The sequence below is a fragment of the Vombatus ursinus genome, unplaced genomic scaffold (genome assembly GCF_900497805.2).
Source record: "Vombatus ursinus unplaced genomic scaffold, bare-nosed wombat genome assembly UNPS02010193.1, whole genome shotgun sequence".
Taxonomy (NCBI): Eukaryota; Metazoa; Chordata; class Mammalia; order Diprotodontia; family Vombatidae; genus Vombatus; species Vombatus ursinus.
Genome location: NW_020949971.1, coordinates 6,109,571 through 6,115,746, shown reverse-complemented (window position 1 = coordinate 6,115,746; position 6,176 = coordinate 6,109,571).

The following is a 6,176-nucleotide window of genomic DNA, read 5'->3' as shown; positions in this document are numbered from 1 at the left end:
GGGTTAGAATATAAACTCTTCTGTAAAATCTTAGGAAGAAAAAGAATGAATGACTATGAGCAGAGACATCTCACAAAGTGATGGAGGGTAAAACCAATTAAAAGAAATCTTGGCCAAATGACTAAGCAAAGTCGTACCAAGATCATGCAAGGAAAATGGCAGGATGATAAATGAATAAGAGACAAGAATTGGTGAGTGGAACCACCACTCTTGGACCTTAATATTTCTCATATTTCTCACCTTGAGGTGCTTACAGAGGACGCAGAAATGCACTCAAGAGAACAAAAGAGGGGAAAGGGGACCAGGTCTGGATGTAGGAGATCTATGATGAAGGAGATACAATGGCAAGGACATCGAGAGGCTGAAATACAGGATATGTGAAGGATGTCACACCTAATGATGTAGAGGGATGAGAACCTTATTAATATTAAAGAAAGGTGGCCAAGAGAATGTTACTTAGAACAGCTTTTACGCTTTCTCTGCCATCTCTGGAAAATTCCTCTGAGACAGTTGACACATGAACGGAGGGAATCTTCATTGAGGGGATTATCAGTGAGGAACAAGGAGGCTTTGACAAGCAATATTCAGCAATGGACTGCATCTCTACCCTCTTACAATTAACTGAAAGATATAGAGAATTCAAAATCCCACTGTGCTTATTGTTTAAAGATTACAAAAAAGCTTTTGATTTGCTGGAATAAGAAATAAGGAATTTGCTAAGCTCTTTTACAGCCAGATTTGTCCTATTCATACATTCAATGACACTTGGATAATATACATTAAGACACACACAAAACAGGGCAATGTCTGGTCACTCCGGGGACAGAAGATAACAGGCTCAGAGTCCAGTGAAAGGGGATTCTAGTCAATGCTGAGGTTCTTCTGATGCTCCTGTTTTGGGATGTCCCTGTTTGCATCGTACTATGACCCGAGCCACTGCAGACCCTCTTGGGACAGATCAGCCTTTGGAGGGAAGGGGCCGAGTGTAAGTCAAAGGCAACTCCACCCCTTGAGAACAATCAGAAAAGCAGCTTCCTTTCTGAACGCCTTAAAATCACACTCCTAGACCTGACGTATTTGATAAGTGGCAGATAGATACAGTTTTTGTCCAACATCCTTCTTGGGGAGAGGAGGAGAGATTGGCCAGCCTAGGCAGCTTTGCACCCATTTGCCCTTCCCCCCAGCTGGCTACTGGTGGTGCTGGCCCAGTCGTGCTCCTCTTCCCCACAGAGTGAGCCAGACTTCAAGTCACATCTATCCACGCCAACCCTAAGTTGTATCCACCCCATACACAGATCTACGCCACATGGCTACTCTGCCCCACTCACTCAGGGCCGGGCCTGTTAAATCAACACCTCCCCCCACCCCGCTCCACCTCAGGGTTCTCAGGGATTTGCAGGTATCTCTTTTCTCCAGTAGTTGGCTTAAGCTCCCATCAGCCATGCTCTCCCCATTTATAAGGAGGCCAGTGACCATACTATCGTTTCCATTTATCCGGTCAACATTGGGTTAGCTTTTATAAACGACATGTCAGATAATTTAAGTTCAAGGTTCTGCCACTTATCTATGACCTCCTTCATTAGTAAAATAGCACTAATAATTTATAATAATATATATTATATATTATATATAATATAATAATATATATTATATATTATATATAATATGATAATAATAATAATAATAATAATCTACCTTGAGAGGCAGCTGGTTGGTGCAGTGGACAGAGTGGGCCTGAAATCAGGAAGACTTGAGTTCAGATCTGGTCTCAGAAACTTAGTACTTGTGTGACTCTAGGCAAGTCTTAGCCTCAGTTTCCTCAAATGTAGAAAGGGGATGACAATAGCACTTGCCTCCCAGAGTTGTTGTGAGGACCAAATGAATCAACCATGGTGCTTTACAAACCCTAAGGTGCCATGTAAATACTAGCTATTATAATGTTACCTCAGTCATGGGGAACTGTGAAGTACAACATTTTATAAACTTGAGTGTGAATTCTCCTCCTCCCTGACAGTTTGATTAGCGTGTGAGAGGGCATGGAGAGTTCTGCCCTTTGATGGCAGCGTTCTGGTTGGCTCGAAGAGCTGGCCCAGGTTGAGGAGAACATTTAGGGACACGTGGCTAGTGGGGCCCTTGTGCCTAGGATACGCAGGCAGGTTCCGGTCACTTGGCAAGAGAGAGCAGAAGCGGACAGAGTGGCCACTAAGAGAGAGATAGTGTCTGATACGGGTGAGGTGTCGCTGCTGAAGTGTCTGACAGGGCCCCGGTGCTGGTGTCCTGGGACTGATTGTCCAGGGGAGCTGCTGGAAGAGCAAGCAGAAGCCACCCCCCCTTTCCCTGCCCTTCCCCACTTTCCTCCTACAGATGCAACTCATTCACAATATGCCCTGGGTTTGGTCTGACTTGCCCCTCCTGTGCCGATGCAGAGGCACGGGAATTAATTGGGCAATATTTAGCGCCTGATGGAATTCTTAGTTTTTACCTTGCTGTGTTTCAGTAATTCTTTTTTTTTTTTTTTTGCATCAAAATACTGTGTCTGGATCTGGTGGAGATTCACTGGTTGGGGGCTTGGAGCAGTGGTTTTTGATTGGTAAGACCCAAACAGGCACCATGAACTCCCTCAGGAGGGAGCTACAAATAAATTCCTTTGTAACAAAGCTTCATGCAGTCATTTGTTAGATATTCATTGAGTGTCTACATCCTGCTAAGCATTTGACAAACTCTAGCCATGTGAGGTATTTAATGATCGTTGTATGTGGATATTCAGAAGAGACAGTTAATAAACTGGAACATAAAACATCTTTTATTCTCTCATTTTCTACAGTGAGATTTTAGTGTGTAGAAAGATCCGGGAGACTGGAGTTAAAATCCTGCCTCTAAAAGATACTCACTATGTGACCCTTGGTAACCTCTGTCAGTGGTGTGCTGGAACTAGCTCAGACTGGCTCATGAGAGCTGATTGTTAAATTTTCAATGTGAACATTTACACACCTCAGAATTCAGCAAATGCTACAAACCAGGGCTTAATTTATTTTTTCTGTTGAATGTCCAGACTTAAGAAAGTGATGGAGAAAATGTTAACAATGCAGATCAAACTTAAAAGTGTGTTCCTGGGTAGTGTTTGTTTTCCTAGAGAACCCGTCATTAAGCATTTACCAGTACTCCACCGCATCTGCCCTCTGGGCAACACTGCTCGGGAATTACAAGGGGCAGAGAAGGTGCCGGTCAGCATTGGGGGAATCCAAGTGGGTTCAGTCAAACCCCTCTGGAGGTGACCTCGACAGTGTCCTGCTTTTCTAGAGGTCACAGGATCCCAGACTCGGAGGTAGAAGGAACCTCAGACGCCATTTAGTTCAAACCCTCATTTTGCTGATGAGGAAGCCGAGGAGGCTGGGAGAAGTGATGGCATCACGGATTTAGACCAGGAAGGGGGCTGCAAAGTTGCTGGGACTGTCTGCTGCAACCCTTTCATTTTATACCAGAAAAAGTCCTAGAAACCTAGCATTTCTCCACCTAACTCGAGAAGTCAGACGGATGCACCTCCCTCGGAGATATAAATGGGCATCATAAAACAGATCCAGAGGGGAGTGGACAGAGGGCTGCCCTGGCAACCGGAAAGTGGGGACAGAGAGGCAGGGCCGCCTCCGACTGGTCATAAGAATCAGCTGTTTTCCTGTTCTTGGTCAGCATTTAGCAGTTGAGGAAGGCTGAGCCTGGAGTCTGGAAAATCTGAGGTCAAATACAGCCTCAGGCACTTGCTAGCTATGTAACTTAACCTTTGTCTGCCTCAGTTTTCTCAACTGTAAAATGGGGATAATAACAGCCCCTACCTTACAAGGTTGTTGGGAAGATCAAATTGGATGGTGCGTGCGTAATGCCTGGCACACAGCAGGTGTTTAATAAACGTTTGTTTTCTCTCCCCTTCCCCTCATAAACCATTGCTTGATAGGGATGCATAAATTAAGCCAAATTATAGCCATACAATTACACCCTTTGAGGTCATCAAATCCAATCCTCTCATTTCACAGATGAGGAAACTGAGGTGCATGGAGGGAGTAAGCAGTTTAGGACCACAGATATAGAGGGGGAAAGAACCTTAGAAGGCACTAAATCCAATCCTCTCAGTTTTAAATGAGGAAGGAATAAGGAATATGTGTTCTTTATGAGTAAGGAAACTGAGGCCCAGAGAGGTCACAGCATCATGGATTTGGAGCTGGAAGGGCACTTAGAGGTCGCTGAGTCTACCTCCATCTCTTTACAGATTAGGAAACTGAGCCCAGAGCAGCTAAGTAGCTCGCCTGGGGCCACACAGCTAACAAGTATCAGAATCTTAATTTGAGCCCAAGCTCCAATTCCAGGTCTCTGCCTATGGGTTTCTCCTATTTCTTTGGGCTGGTCTGATGCTGCCAACTGCGGGCCCTCTTGCTCTTTCCTTTTCCCTTTGCATTCTCTCCCCTGTGTTTGCTCTAGTTTGGCCAGAGTAGCTCTGCATATTACCCAGGAAGAATCAGAAACCAGAAATTCGTTCTAAGGGAAAGAAGGATTATCCTTGGGTCTCTAACTCCCTCTCCAACTGTGGCTCCTGATGGAACTGGGCCCCTACGGTGCCTCTCTGGCCGAATGATCCCCTGGCTGGGCAGAACTCCACCCCTGCCTGGGTCCATGGAGGGGGGTGGGGCCCTTTATTTACAGGGTGATCTGTCTCCCACACTGCTAAACAGAGCCTCCTCCGAAAGCTTCTGGAATCAAGAGTGGGGGGCCACTTGGACTAACCCGGCTAGATATGTCCTGCCAGGTGGAAGTCATTGACTTCACCCTCGGGACTCTCACACATGTTCCTTTGTCATGCCGGCCTGACATTTCTGGCAGGATCAGCTAAGCCTTCAGACGGGATCTGCAGAATGTACCATGATCATACATAGCTGAAGCATAGCATTCGTGCCTGGTAGACTGCTCAAGGACACAAGCTTCGGTGTCTGGTGCATGGCAGAACTGAACTTGGATCCCAAGTCACTCTTTGCTGCTAGTATTAAGGTTCTCTGCTCCACTCCTTTTTCTTTACATGAGGAATTAAGACCAAAGAAGTAAGAAAAGAAAGTTGTTTTATGTGGATTTTAGGAGACCTATATAGAAGATAAGTCCAGAAATCTGCCCATTTATTAGATTGAACTATATTTCATTCATTTAACAAACATTTTTAAGCACCTACTATATGTCAGGTATTGTGTTAGATACACACACACACACACACACACACACACATACACACAAATGAAGTAGTCCTTGACCTTGAGAAACTTACATTCAATTTGATGTGAATGTGGATGTAGGAGATAAGTAGGAAAAAGAAAACAGATAATTTAAAAAATATAGACAAAGTAAATATGAAATAATTTCAGGAAGAAGGCACTAGCAACTTGAATGATCAAGATAGGACTCTGTAGGAGTTTGTATTGGAGCTGTGAGGCTTGATGGAAGCTAGAGATTCCATAGCCAGAGGGAAGGAGGGAGACCATTTCAGCCTCCTGGGACAGCTAGGTAAAAGGCATGGAGACAGGAGATGTATACAGGGAGCAGCAGCAAACAGGCCAGTCTGGCTGAAAGATAGAGTATGTGAAGTAGAATAGTGTGAATTAAGTGTAGACTGGAAAGGTACAGCCAGATTGTAAAGAGCTTTAAATGTTAAACAAAAGAGATGGAAATTTATTCTAGAAGTAATTGGGAGCCATTGGAGCTTCTTGAGCTGGGGCAGAACATGGTCAGACTTGTGCTTTAGGTCCACCGATGCATCAGTGGTGTGTAGGGCAGGTCATGGAAGGGAGAGGCTAGAAAAAAGAAAGAAAAACCAGGAGTCTTTTGCAATAAGAACCTACTGTGTGCACAACATTGTTCTGGGTGTTGGAGAAGATACCAAGTTCTATGTAAGACATAGTCCTTGCCCTCATGGAGTTCTCTGTCTAGAATGGAAAAGAAACATATTTGGTAATGGGTCACAATACTATAGAATTCAGATTTGGAAAGGACCTTGTTAGTCTTCTAGTTGAGATGTTCTTAATCGGGCATCAGTCCACAGATCCCTAAGGAGTCCATGGATAAATTTCTTTCTTTCTTTCTTTCTTTCTTCTTCTTTTCTTCTTCTTCTTCTTCTTCTTCTTCTTCTTCTTCTTCTTCTTCTT